Below are 15209 nucleotides of genomic sequence, written 5' to 3' on the forward strand. Positions count from 1 at the left end.
ATACCACCACAGTTTCCATCTGATCTAAACGACAGAAGCAGAAATCCCAGGTATTAAGAGAGTACGCTCCGGGTACTTAAACCAGGTTTCTGTAACACCACATAAACACATATGCTCCAAATACAGGAAAGGATCAAATTTCAGCAGCTTGAGGTGTAGACTTCTAGAATTAAGTATTGCTGCCTTGATATGGTCCAGTGGTTGATTTGTTTAGGAAGTTAGGATAGAAGGTTCATCAACTAGATATTGCCTAAAAAGGCACAGTGGGGGCTGCCAAGTCTTTGTCAAGGTGTGCAGAAACTTTGCAATTACAGGTGCAAACAGTACTTGGCGAAGCAAGAACGGTTGTTAAACCTCTCATCCCCTGCAGACACATAGTGGATTGCCCTAGAATGACACTAAGTGTATAGCCAGTTGTTGCAGTCAATCATTTTTTCTTTATACCTCGGCATCTTTTTGGGGGATTAAAGGATTCCACTCAATGCTAAGGTCTTTCCTGTATTTTAGACATGCATGGAAAGATTAGTCATGTCTCTATTTGCATCCTTCCCAGTTCTGCATGCCATACTGTTTACTCCAACATGGGCAACCACCATGTTGTATTCATATTTGTCTGGTTTAATGGTCCTAATGACACTTGCAGCATCAGCAATCTTGACTCCTGCCAGACAGTTCACTGTCACCTTATTTCAGCCCAGTCTCGTAAGTATAGAATCTGTGCACCTAACTATGGAGTCACCAATCATTAGTACATTCTATTTGTTGTTTGAATATTGCTTATTTATAACTGGTCTAGGACGTGTTGTTTCCTGGTGACTTTCTGCTGTTGTCGCCAACTGATGTTGTGGTGCTTTATCTACGCTGGGCCTTGCACTTATTAGTCTGCTATGGCTCTGGCAAAGAATTTTTGTACCTCATTTACTGATAATATGTATGTATGTATTGTGTGGTGTAGGTGTGCGAGAATGGGTTTGATTGCGAGAGTGTGACCTCAGATTTGGCTAGGTCATTACATCTCAAAGAAATAGACAGTGACAAGTAAAAGATCATTGTGAGCATCAGGCAATTCTTATATTACCTGAGTATATCAAGTGCTGTGAGGCTGTTAACAGAAGGTCTATACCTCATAAGATTTATTATTTCTCCGGCAAATTACTGAGTAATGCCAGCATCATTTCAGACTTCTTAAGAAAATGCATACTAATTCAAAATGTTTTGTTCTATTAACTTTCTAACACCAGCATTTAAAAACTGCCCTTGATTGTGAGCGTTTATACCAGGGTGTTGAACAAAAAGGTTGAGAGCTAAGTGTCTCACCATCACTCTGAAAAGGCTGATAATCACTGAGCTGCAATTATGCTACTGGCTAATGTCTTATTTGTTAAGGTGGTCTGAGAAGGACAGAAACCATCATGCCTCTCAAGTGCATCTCATTATGAGGAAGGTTCCATATGTTAAGCCTTGAAAAGTCCATGTTCCTCTTACTTCCACAATGAAAATGTTTGTAACACTTTGTGTTAAGAATATATTTACCAGATGTTCGTGGTAAGCAGTATTTAATTATATTAATTAAACAGAAAAACTTTTTATAAGAGCAGAGTAATTAATTTTAGCCATCTAATGGCCTCCCTGATGGAAGTTGTTAGTAAAGCTGTTATTATAGGTTCATAGGTTCATACTAGGCTATCTGCCCGAGGGCATTTATAAGCCTAGCCCATTGTTTTGTGGCTTACGCCACCCCTTTAGTATGGGGAACTATACCCATTATTTTGCTGTGCCTCTGTCGAGCAGTGACACTGAGGTAATTCCTGGGGTATATCTGCGATCTCCCATCCATTGGTCAAGATTTCTCTTGAACAAGGCCAGCGAGGTGCTCTGCCTCACATGTACCGGGATTTTGTTCCACAGCATAGGGAGTCTTTGGGTGATGAATCTATCCCTCCAGCACGTCCTATTAATAGCCGTGTCGAGGTTTAAGTCTCCCGCCCTTGTGGCTCTGATGGATCTAGATTTTTTGAGGTGAAGCATATTCATCAAATCTGGGTTTGACATGGCCTTGTATGTTAGGCAAAGGTCACCTCTGAGCAAGCGGTAAGTGACTGAAGTCACTAAATTAAGCATTTCAGATTTTTCTAATTTGTTCCACATTATGACAGGTAAAGTACCACACCTTGAAAATGTAAGTTGAGAGATATGGGCACCTTATTCTCAAGCCAAAATTCCCTGCTGAGTCAAAATAAGCAGAGCACTTCTCTAAACCAAAAAGCTGGAATACTAGTACTCCATACCCCTCAATCTCTTAACATAAGAAATCTGAACAAAGCATAAAATAATGGGCGACAAAGGTCCAAAAATAGGTAAAGATTTAAAATATTGCTCTTATAAACTTATGAAGTTGCTAGATTTGTATTTGCATTAGTATTTGTGAGGGACATGAAGTCAGAAACTCAAATGTTTGTCATTATTTAGTGACTTCAATTCTCTGCGGTTTGCCAGAAAACCGCACGTTCTGAGGAACAGACCAGATATAAGGCAAAAACCTAGACAGTTGAGAGGTATGTAGCCTAAGTGCAAATTGCCGGATGTGCGTAAAGCATTTCAAGAATACCACTTACGCCTATTCACTCTCAAGTACACACTACATCGTTACACATACCTCTCAACTGTCCAGACTTTCACTTTATTATTTTGGTCTGTTCTCATTAAATTTGTGGTTTTCTGGCAAATCACCGAGGACTGCAGTCATTAATGACATACGTTTGACTTTCATATTTTCCTTCAGAAAATACATGCTAACATAAATCTTGTTATTCTAGCAAATTTCTGTATTTTTAAGAGCAATATTTAAAATGTCTTTATTTTGCACCCCCCCCCCCCATTATTGTTGGTTTGTCCGTGTATCTTGTGATAGATGTATGGGAAAGTTAGTTTTATAGTTGCTATGGGTAATAAATGAAAAAATGTCGATACTTCATTTTTCTGACCCAGCAGAAGTGTGTTTTATCTGTTACTGCCTGCTCCTCCTAGAGTCAGTAATGTTATTAAGTTAAAATTTACCTTGAAATAACCAAACAAAATCAAGAAAAAGGCGTTTTATCAGTACATGACAATGCGGTTCTCACCTATAACTGTACGAAGTAAGAATGGTTTTGGAAAAGCAACTAGCTAAAACTTCAAGTTCAGCTATACATCAAGAAAGAATCCTGTAAATGCTCTCAAACTGTAGGGTTTCACAACTGTAAGGCAGAGCTATGCGTTGTCATGACGTTGGCGTACTGATGAAGCAGCCGGAGTTGGGATGTGGGAGTCATAGCACTGGAATGTAACAGGAAGTGGAGTCTCTGTTAATGGAGGTGAGTTGATTAGTTTCAGGATTCTTTGTTATATTAAGAAGAGATGTATACAATCTTAGTAGGTTAGCATCACTATTACGTTTCTTTTGGAAATCCATGTGATGAAAAACCGCCATCCTTGATTGGCTGTTGGCTAGACCGGGTGTCCTGGTTTCTTTTTGGGTTTCTCAGGAATTGTGGAATTGTTATAGGAATAGCGAATGGTCCCCTTTAAGAGGTTAGTCTCTTTTTTTTTTTTTTTTCTCCAACTTGGAATGGCTGAGTGGGTCTTACGAGAAAGAATTTCAGTGTCAGCCAGCAAATTTCTGCTTAAGTGTGTTTTATGTATGAACACATGACAACGTTTGGAAATATGTCTATACTTACAGCATGTTAGTATTGCCATTTAATAAAAATCTTATTATTCCTTCAACTTCTTAATTTACTAAATATATTTAAAAGGTGACATTAATTTGGAGTTGGTCCCTGATCCTTGAAGTGAGAGGTTATGTCACTTTGTTTTACAAGACTTTTTATACTCATCCCCCAGTTATTCATTAATTTAATTCCAGTATTGTGCAGGGATACCTACACATAGACCATTTACTGTTACAAAACAACTTCTTATGACTGTTGTGGGATAAATTTATTCCTTTCGTTTTCTTTTCTTATTAAACCGTGCTATCATACTATCAACTATATATTGTACTAGTGTATGATTTTGTTGTCCAGTGAAAAAGTCTATTTTTTCAGCCAGTAGTTTATATGTATTTGTGTGTGTGTGTGTGTGTATATATATATATATATATATATATATGTGTGTGTGTGAGTATAATATATATATATATATATATACATATATATATATATACACATATATATATATATATATATATATGTGTATGTGTATAATATATACACACACACACGCACTTAAAACTGTGAACTATTTTTGATGGTCTGTTTTGTTTCACTATGGTGAATAAATTGAGTTTCATTTTTTGTTTTCTTGCCCTGTTGGTTGGAGGAAGGTGCATTGTCTGCATGGATGACCCACCAACTGCTGATGTTCTTCGTGTTTCACTGTTGCAGTCATTGCATTTGGGGTAATCTGCTGGCAGGTTGCCCTCAGTCGGCCTGAATTCCAAAGTCTTGGGTCCAGCGTCGGTTGCTGTCTCCTCTTCCATGACGTCAGGTCGTCAGGGGTATAAAACAAGCAGCCGACACCATTTTCGTTGGTCTTTCTTGCCGCGCGGTGCCCGAAGCAGAAGCATTTCGCAAGTGCCGATCGGCCAACTCTTGAAATATTTGAGTTTGAGTTTCAGAACCAAAGTCTTCACTAAAGCTAAGTACCTTGCTGGGGAAACTTTTTTCTTGTTCCATACCGATGTCAGAAAAAGTTAATAATTGTATTACTTGTGGGAAGCAAATACCTCATAAGGATTTCCATTTATACTGTATTCTTTGCCTAGGCCCTGATCACAATGTGCCTGGCTGTCGCTTTTGTGCTAGATTTAACCAACACACTATTAAGCGTTGGTATATTTTTGCCTCAAAGTATTTTGGAAACAGATTTAACTACCCAGAAATGTCATCGGATAGCAATCCGACTACCGGAGTACATAAAAAACGCAAAGAAAAGGACAGAGACAGTTGAGGTCCAAAACCGATGAAGCTTCTTCTAAGTCAGTTGCTGGTTCGCCGGTACTTAGTGAGGTGCTTTCGCAGCCCCTGATGCCCACTACTTTCGAGTCGCAGGCCCCTACCGAGACCCTTGTGAGGTCCGGCACGCCGCGTGATACTCAAAGTATTGGGCCGACGGATGTATCTCCCTCATATGGGTCCGGAGCCGCTGAGCAGGCACCGGCTTCTGAAGGTGTATTCAGGCCTCAACATTTTTATATCAAACCGACGACAGCTGCAAAACCAAAGACAAAAGCAACTTCTAAAACTAAAAAATGACGCATGAGCCACGTGCACAAGCCTCTATGTCTGAAAAACAGATGATCAAAATGGCTGAAAACCTTATTACCTTGATCAGGGGTTCCCATCCCCCCTCCTGATAAGAGGCCTAGGCAAGACACTGATTATGAATTTTCAGATCAGGTTTCTATTTCTTCTTCTTCTGATCAGGAATTGTCTATACCTCCCTATGAGGATTCTGATGCAGATGAGTCTATACCATCTGCATCACCTCTTGAGGATTATTCATTTGGAGAAACCTTGCATACTTTGAGGGAGCATTTTCACTGGGAGAATCAAGATTTTTCAGAATCAAAAAAGAGGCTCAGGGATTTCCTTCTTCTCCCTCAGCACAAGACTTTAGCCATACCCCCTGTTTTAGACATTGTGGATGATGTGTTTTTGGAGTCAAGTTTGACCCCTGACTCCTTACCTCCGGCTCCCAGCAAGCCTGACAGATATTACAGGGTCCCTGACTCACACATTTTTATTTAGAAACCCTGCTGCTGATCCTGAAACTATTTCACAGGTTCCAAAGGGAGTTAAGGCCTCAACAGCAAAAAATCCTACCCCCTCTGACAGGGATTCAAGGGCACTGGATAGATGGGGAAAAAAGGTTTATACATCTGCAACCTTGGCAATTAGGGCCTTAAACTGCCAGTTTCATATGTTCCAGTATCAACAACATGTTATGGGATTGCTGAAACAGAAAATTATGTTGATTTCTGAATGTGCAGAAAATAAAGAATTGCAGGAATTATTGCATGCAGCTGAACAGGTTGGAAAGCGTACTTTGCAATGTGGTTTTGATTCCTTAGAGGCCTCCTGCAGGGCCGCAGTTACTGGATCTGTGATTAGGAGGCATGCCTGGCTCAAAGAGCAAAATATGCCTGATCATGTTAAAGCTAAATTACTGGATGCACCTTTACAGTATGATACTCTGTTTGGTATTAGGGTTTTAAAGAAAATGGAAGACCAAGCTAAGTCTATGCAAACTGTAAAAGACTTCTTACAAGTACAGCCACCAAGATTCAGTAGACACTGGCCTACAAAAAATTGGTCCTTTCCTGTGTCAGACAAAGCTCAAAGGGGCAAATCCAGATGCACTAAGGGTTCCAGATACCAGGCACACGATTCTTACAGGTCAAAGCAATGGGGTGCTTCTGTCTCCAAATCTGGAGGAGATAAAGCGCAAACCTACAGAAAACAGTCCGAATGACTTCCCTCTGCCTTCATCAAGCACTTACCTTTTGGCAGCACCCTTAGGGGGAAAATTAGCAACTTTTGCTCAAAATTGGCAGTTAATAACCCAGGACAAGTGGGTGCTAAACATAGTATCACAGGGATACAGATTCCACTTCCATACTCTGCCAATGGCAAACGTCCGGATCTGCCAAAAAATCAATGGGCAGAGGCACAGAAACAGGTTATGTCCCTCATGGATATGTGGGCCATTCAGCCAGTACCAGAACAGGAAAAAGAACAAGGTTTTTACTCAAGACTGTTCTTGGTACCCAGAAAGTACAAGGCCTGGCGGCCAATACTGGATTTATCAATTTTGAATACATACCTGGATATTCCAAAATTCAGAATGCTGACTTTGCAGCAGCTTCTGCCCATGCTGGGCAAGAATGCTTGGCTGGTGACATTAGACCTAAAAGAGTCATACCTGCATGTCCCAATAAGGCAATTGTGCAGAAGATACCTCAGATTCAAGGCTGGCTTAATGCATTACCAATTCTCTGCACTGCCCTTTGGCTTATCTACTGCGCCCAGGGTCTTTACAAAGTGCCTGGCACCAGTAATTGCTTTTTTGCAGACAAAGAAGTATACAAATATATCCTTACTTGGACGACTGTCTCATTCAAGCAGAGAACAAGGACATTCTTTTTCAACACATGGCATTTGTGAAAAGGCTTCTAACATGCCTAGGGTACACAATAAACGAAAAGAAATCACAACTGGTACCCTCTCAAAAGATAACATTCCTGGGTGCAAGCTTGAATACAACTGCCCAGATGGCTTACCTCACGCCAGACAAACAAAGGCAACTGACTACTTACTTCAAACTGATGGCAACAAAAACCCAGTTATCTGCAAGACAAACTCTGCAGGCTTTGGGCTTCATGGCATCCTGCATCCTACTGATTCCATATGCAAGACTGCATATGAGGAAACTTCAGTGGTACCTACAAAGTTTATGGAGTCAACATTGTCACAGTCTGGAAACAATGATTCCTCTCATTCCCTGCTTACAACAGGAGTTTCTATGGTGGGCAAAGGCATTTCACCAAAACACGGGATGGGCCTTCACTCTACCACCTGCCAGCCAAACCTTAATAACAGACTCATCAGATTATGCCTGGGGGGCCCACATGGCAGAAAGATGGATTCAGGGCATATGGACCCCAAAACAAATGCATCTACATATCAACCAAAAAGAGATGCTAGCTGTTCAAAATGCCCTGACAGCCTTTAAGGACTTACTTCATCCAGGGCAACTACTAATAAAGACGGACAACACCACGGTTATGTGGTATATAAACATGCAGGGGGGCACACACTCATACCCCCTTTGCAGATTAGCCATGGCACTGTGGGACACAGCTTTGACTTACCAAATACATCTTCAAGCTCAATTCCTGCCAGGAAAACAAAATACTCTGGCAGACGATTTAAGCAGAAACCTTATGGACCCTCACGAGTGGAAACTAGATCCACAAGTCTTCAGCATGATAACAAAGAAATGGGGGAGCCCGGACATAGATCTATTTGCCTCTCCTCAAAATTATCAATTGAAAAGATTCTGCACAAGGACTTATCACAGACAAGCATGGAAAGTGGACGCCCTGTCCTTCAGTTTTAAAAACCTATCAGTTTACGCCTTCCCCCCTCTGCCTCTTCTTCCCAATGTCGTACTAAAAGTCAGACAAGAGAAACCAAAGATGATACTAATTGCCCCGGACTGGCCCCGCCAATACTGGTACCCAATCCTAAGGATCTTGTCTCAATACCCAGCTTGGACCTTACCTCAAAGACCTCACCTACTGTCCCAGCAAAGCAGTCAGATCCTGCACAATCAACTCCCGACACTGAACCTGGCAGCATGGCTGATCATGTAGGCATACAAACACCTCTCAGTAAAGCTGTGATGGATGTCATTTTGGAAGCCAGAAGGCCTAGTACTAGAAAATCTTATGCTGATAAATGGAAGAGATTCTGTGCTTGGAATCAAGCACAAGGAACTGATGATACAGCAGAACCAAATATTCCTCAGATATTACAATACTTGACTGAGATGCTTGACAAAGGCCTATCTTTCTCGTCAATTAAAATCCATGCCTCTGCCATTTCGGCTCATTACAATACAGAGCCAACAATCGTTTCTCATCCTTTACTAAAGCAGTATCTTTGAGGAGCCAAAAATGTAAGGCCTCCTAGAAGATCAGCAGTACCCACATGGGACCTCAATTATGTGTTGGAAAAGCTCACCCTGCCTCCATTTGAACCAGCTGCTACTGCTGATATAAAGTTCTTATCATGGAAAACAGCTCTGCTACTAGCAATTACTTCAGCAAGAAGAGTCTCAGAGTTGCAGGCACTCATGGCTGTGAAGCCTTTTATCATATTTTTCCCAGACAGGGTGTGTCTGAGGACAAATCCTTCATTTATACCTAAGGTGGTTTCCAGTGTGGCTCTTAACCAAACTATTCATCTGCCAACCTTTTATCCAAATCCGCAGAACAAGGGGGAGAGAATTCTGCATTCCTTGGACGTACACAAACAGCTAAGATTCTACTTGAGCAGGACTAAAGCTCTAAGAAAAACTGAGCAATTGCTAGTGTCATATGCTGCAGGATCAGAAGGAAAGGCTATTTCAAAGCAGACTATTTCAAAGTGGATAAGCCACTGCATTCGTTTCTGCTACTTACACCATGGCAAACCTGTGCCCAAGGGCATTAGGTCTCATTCCACCAGAGCTGCAGCTACTTCAGCAGCCTTTCTCAGGGGAGTACCAACCAAAGACATTCCAGAGGCTGCTACATGGAGTTCAGTGCACACATTTACAAAGCATTATCATTTGCCCCTCTAAGTCCAGGGCAGGCTTTGCCATTGCAGTTCTGCAGGGCCTTATAGCCGCATCTAATGCTGTTTAGCTCCAGCCTCCCTTCCATAGCTTTGGGATTCTACCCAAATGTAATGACTGCAACAGTGAAACACAAAGAACATAGTACAGTTGTGTACACTTACCATAAATGTAGATGTTCGAGTGTATTCACTGTTGCAGTCCAGGTTACCTGCCCGCCATCCCCCTTTCATTCTGGAGTTTATCTTTCCTTCTCTATCTTCTACAGCCTATGTGGTGTATTTACTTGTAGATGAAGGTAAAGTTTGTATTGATGCATGTATATAGAGTTTTTATACATATATTTTTGCTACCTTTTTGGGGGCACCTGACATCTGGGGCAAGAAAAACTAAAGAAAATGGCGTTAGCTGCTTGTTTTATACCCCTGACGACCTGATGTCATGGGAGAGGAGACAGCAACCGACACAGGACCCATGACTTTGGAATTCAGGCCGACTGAGGGCAACCTGCCAGCAGATTACCCCAAATGTGATGACTGCAACAGTGAATACACTTGAACATCTACATTTATGGCAAGTGTACAAAACTGTACTTTTTAAAGCTACAGAATGGAACAGAGGTCCAGATAGCAGGGCAGCATTTTGTCTCATCCCACTGAACGTGAAGAATGCTTGAAGTACTACAGTGATGTTCTTCGTGTTTTATTGTTGCAGTCATTACATTTTGGTTATCTGCTTGCAGGTAGCCCTCAGTCAGCCTGATTAACAAAGTCTTGGGTCCTGCATTGGTTGCTGACCCTTCTTCCATGACGTTAGGTCGTCAGGGGTATAAAACATGCAGCCGACGCCATTACATCAGTCTTTCTTGCCGTGCAGTGCCCAAAGCAGAAGTTGTTCGCAAATGCCGGTCGACCGACTCCTGAAATTTTTGTTTTCGAGTTTCAGAACCAAAGTCTACAACTAAAGCTAAGTACCCCGTTGGGGAAAACTTTTTCTTGCGCCTTACCGATGTCAGTAAAAGTTAATAATTGCATTACTTGTGGAAAGCAAATACCTCATGAAGATTTTCATTCGTACTGTATTCCTTGCCTAGGCCCTGTCCACGACGTACCTTGCTGTCGGTTTTGTGCTTTATTTAATCAGCGCACTGTCAGTCGTCTATATATTTTCGCCTCTAAATGTTTTGGTACTTGGTTTAATTATCCAGAAATGTCATCGGTTAGCTATCTGACTACAGGCATTCCAAAAAAAACGCAAAGATAAAGACAGAGACAGGCCGCTGAGGTCCAAAACTGCCGATGACGTTTTTCCTAAGCCAGTCGCCAGTTCGCTGGTACTCAGTGAGGCACTTTCACAGCCCCTGATACCCGCTACTTCTGATTTCGCAGGCCTCTACTGAGACCCATTCGGAGTCCGGTGTGCCGCGAGATGCTTCAACTATGAAAGCCGCGGATGTCTCCGGAGCTGCTGTGCAGGTACTGGCTTCTAAGGGTGTATTCAGGCCTACGGACTTGCATATTAAACTGACGCCTCCTCCTGTACTTAGACCTAAATCTTGATCCATGCCTAAAAAACCGACGCCCAGGCCACATGCTCAGGCCTCTATGCCTAAAAAACAAATGATAAGAATGGCTGAAGATCTGATAACTCTAATCAGGGGTAGCCACCCCCTCCCCCCTTCTAAGAGGCTTAGGACTAAAGTTGATTATGAATCTTCTGATCAAGATTCTGTTTTTTCTGATTCTTCTGATGATCTAGATTTGCCCTTATCTACTTATGAAGATTCTGATGCAGAAGACTCCATTCCCTCTGCTTCCCCTCCTGAGGATTTTTCTTTTGGGGAAACCTTACATAGCATTTCCACTGGGAAAGCCAGGATTTATCTGATTCAAAAAAGAGGCTTGTGGATTTCCTTCTCCTACCTCAGCATAGGCCTTTAGCTATTGCTCCTGTACTAGACATTGTTGATGATGCTTTTTCGGAATCTAGTTTGGCCCCTGATTCCCTGCCTCCTGCTCCCAGAAAACCTGATGGATACTACAGGGTCCCTGAGTCCCACAAGTTCCTTTTCAAAAATCCTATTGCAGATCCAGAGACTATTTCACAGGAGCCCAAGGGCATTAAGGCTTCTACTGCTAAAAATCCGACCCCTTCTGATAGAGACTCCAGGGCGCTGGATAGATGGGGTAAGAAGGTTTACACTTCTGCAACCTTGGCCATTAGGGCTTTAAACTGCCAGTTTCATATGTTAAAGTATTAGCAACATGTTATTGGACTGCTTAAACAGAAAGTGATGTTGATTCCTGACTGTGTGGAAAATAAAGAATTATAGGATTTAATGCATTCTGCTGAACAAGTTGGAAAACATACTTTGCAATGTGGTTTTGATTCATTAGAGGCCTCTTGCAGGGCTGCTGTTACTGGGTCTGTGCTCAGAAGGCATGCTTGGCTTAAGGAGCAATCTTTTCCTGATCATGTTAAAGCTAAATTGTTGGATGCTCCTTTAAATCAGGACCGCCTGTTTGGCAACAGTGCTGAGGAAGTTCTTAAAAGGATGGAAGATAAAGCTAAATCTATGCAAATTGTTAAAGATATTTTACAAGTTCAGCCTCCTAGATTTAGTAGGCACTGGCCCTCTAAGAATTGGTCCTTTCCAGCCCCTTCCAGGTCTTCTCAAGCCAAACCCAGACACAGCAAAACCCCCAGGTTTCAGTCCCAGGGGCCACACAGAACTAAGCAGTGGGGGGCCTTCACTTCCAAATCTGGGAATAATAAGACTCCCCCCTACGGTAAACTGTCTCAATGACTTCCTTTTAAAATTTCCAAGCACTTATCAACTGACTGCCCCTTTGGGGGGAAGGATTGCTCTTCATGCAAAGAATTGGGAACTCATTACCCAGGACAAATGTGTTTTAAATATAGTGTCCCAGGGATACAGATTTCACTTCCACACATTGCCAACACCAAGTGGGTGGCCGGACCTACCCCCAAGTCAGTGGGCAGAGTCCCCAAAACAAGTACTTTCTCTCTTAAGCATGGGGGCTATTCAGCTGGTACCAGAAGAGGAAAAGGGACAAGGTTTCTACTAGAGACTTTTCCCTGGTACCCAGAAAAGACAGTTCATGGCTTCCTATCCTGGACTTGTCTACTCTAAACACCTTTTTGGAGATTCCAAAATTCAAGATGCTGACTCTTCACCAATTACTTTCTATGCTAGGCAAAGATGCCTGGTTGGCAACACTAGATTTAAAAGAAGCATACCTGCACATCTCAATCGGGGAATCTTGCAGAAGATACCTACGCTTCAAAGCAGGCTACACGCACTGTCAGTTCTCTGCACTGCCCTTTGGCTTATCTACTGCACCCAGGGTATTCACAAAGTGCCTAGCTCCAGTTATTGCATTTTGCAGGCAAAGAAATATTCAAATGTACCCATACCTGGACGAGTGTCTAATTAGAAAGCCAAGGACATACTTTTGAATCATCTGGTCTTTGTAAAAAGGGTTCTAACTTGTCTGGGGTACACCATAAATGAAAAGAAATCACACCTGGTACCCTGTCAACAAATTATATTCCTGGAGCAAGCTTGAATACAACTTCCCAGACGGCTTACCTCATGCCAGAGAAATAAATTCATTTGACAACCTACTTCAAACAAGTGGCAAACCCTGCTATCTGCAAGACAAATACTGCAAGCCTTGGGGTTCATGGCCTCCTGCATTCTTCTAATTCCATATGCAAGGCTGCATATGAGGAAACTACAGTGGTATCTAAAAAGCCTATGGTGTCAACATTCTCAAGACCTAGAAACAATGATTCCTATCATACCTTGCCTACGCCTAGAGTTCACTTGGTGGGCAGAGGCCTGCCACCAAAACAAGGGACTACCTTTCACACCACCCCCTGCCACCCAAACCCTAACAGATGCATCAGACTATGCATCGGGGGGCTCACCTGGCAGGGAATTGCATTCAGGGCAAATGGAACCCAAGTCAAATGCACCTGCATATCAATCAAAAAGAAATGTTAGCTGTACAGAATGCTCTGACAGCCTTCAAGGACCACATTCTTCCAGGACAACTAATGGTAAAGACGGACAGCACCACTGTTATGTGGTACATAAACAAGCAGGGGGGTACACATTCTTACTCTCTCTGCAGACTAGCCATGGCATTGTGGAACACAGCCTTGAGCTACCAACTGCACTTACAAGCTCAATTCCTGCCAGGAAAATTAAATACACTGGTAGATGGACTAACCAGAAACCTGATGGACCCACACGAGTGGAAACTGGAACAAAGTATTTTCAACATGTTGCCAAGCAAATGGGGTGCCCCGATATAGACCTGTTTGCCTCTCCCCAGAACTACCAATTGGACAAATTTTGTACAAGGACTCCCCACAAACAAGCCTGGAAAGTGGATGCTCTGTCCTTCAGCTGGAAAAACCTATCAGTCTATGTCTTCCCCCGTCTGCCTCTGCTCTCCAAAGTACTACTAAAAATCAAACCGGACAAACCAAGGATGATTTTGATTGCTCCAGACTGGCCACACCAACACTGGTACCCCCTCCTGCGCAGTGTGTCACGGTTATCTCCATGGCGCCTGCCTCAGACTTCTTCCCTGCTGTCTCAGCAGGAGAACCAGATTCTGCACCCTCCGCTTCTAACACTGAACCTTGCAGCCTGGCTAATTACTTAATCTCTTCATTACCATCCCTCAGCAAACCTGTGATGGATATCATTTTAGAGGCAAGGAGGCCTAGTGCTAGAAAATCTTATGCTGAGAAATGGAAAAGATTCTGTGCCTGGAACCAATCTCAAGGGATGAGCACAGCAGCGCCCAATTTACCTCAGATTTTACAATACTTAACTGAGATGCTTCACAAGGGCCTGTCTTTTTCCTCCATTAAAATCCACGCCTCAGCCATTTCAGCTCATTGTAACACAGAACCTCTTCTCTCATCCACTGCTCAAGCAGTTCCTCAGAGGGGCCAAAAATGTGAGACCATCCAGGAGAGCTCCATCCCCAGCCTGGGACCTTAACTTTGTATTGGAGAAGCTCACTCTACCTCCTTTCGAGCCAGCTGCTACTGCAGACTTAAAATTTCTTTCTTGGAAAATAGCTTTCCTTTTAGCAATCACTTCAGCTAGAAGGGTATCTGAATTACAGGCCCTTATGGCAGTGGAGCCTTTAATCATCTTTCATGTGGACAGGGTGTCCCTCAGAACCAGTCCATCCTTCATGCCCAAGGTGGCATCCAATGTAGCTCTTAATCAGTCCATTCATTTGCCAACCACCTTTCCCAATCCACAGAATAAAGGGGAACGGATACTGCATTCCTTAGATGTGCACAGACAACTTAGATTCTACTTGGACCAATTTTCTCTAAATTTAGAACTGGCTTTGCCACTGCAGTCTTGCAGGGCCTTATAGCTGGCCCTAATGCTATATAAATTCTTCCTCCCAACTGTAGCTTTGGAAATCTCCCCGAATGTAATGACTGCAACAGTGAAACATGAAGAACATAGCACAGTTGTGTACACTTACCATAAATGTAGATGTGTGAGTGTATTCACTGTTGCAGTCCTGGTTACTCTCCCTCCAGCCCCCTAACTTCTTTTGGCTATACCTCTACTTTCCTTTACTGTGCTTATAAGCCTTTTTGGTGTATTTGCTTTTTAGTTGGAGGTATATCTTTGTACTTTTATATTTAATTGCTTCCTGTTAGGAGGGCACCTGACATCTGGGGCAAGAAAAACTGATGTAATGGCATCGGCTGCATGTTTTATACCCCTGACAACCTGACGTCATGGAAGAAGGGACAGC

At 42.6% G+C, this 15209-nt stretch overlaps 1 protein-coding gene across 1 annotated transcript in view; it reads left to right on the forward strand.

Annotated features, from left to right (window-relative positions):
• DAPK3 (death associated protein kinase 3) overlaps window positions 1-15209 on the forward strand; it is a 923922-nt gene that overhangs the window by 437936 nt on the left and 470777 nt on the right. The gene's annotated exons all lie outside the window — the stretch shown is intronic.

This window comes from Protopterus annectens, chromosome 13.part0 (genome assembly GCF_019279795.1).
Source record: "Protopterus annectens isolate FY-2018-M chromosome 13.part0, PAN1.0, whole genome shotgun sequence".
Lineage (NCBI taxonomy): Eukaryota > Metazoa > Chordata > Ceratodontiformes > Protopteridae > Protopterus > Protopterus annectens.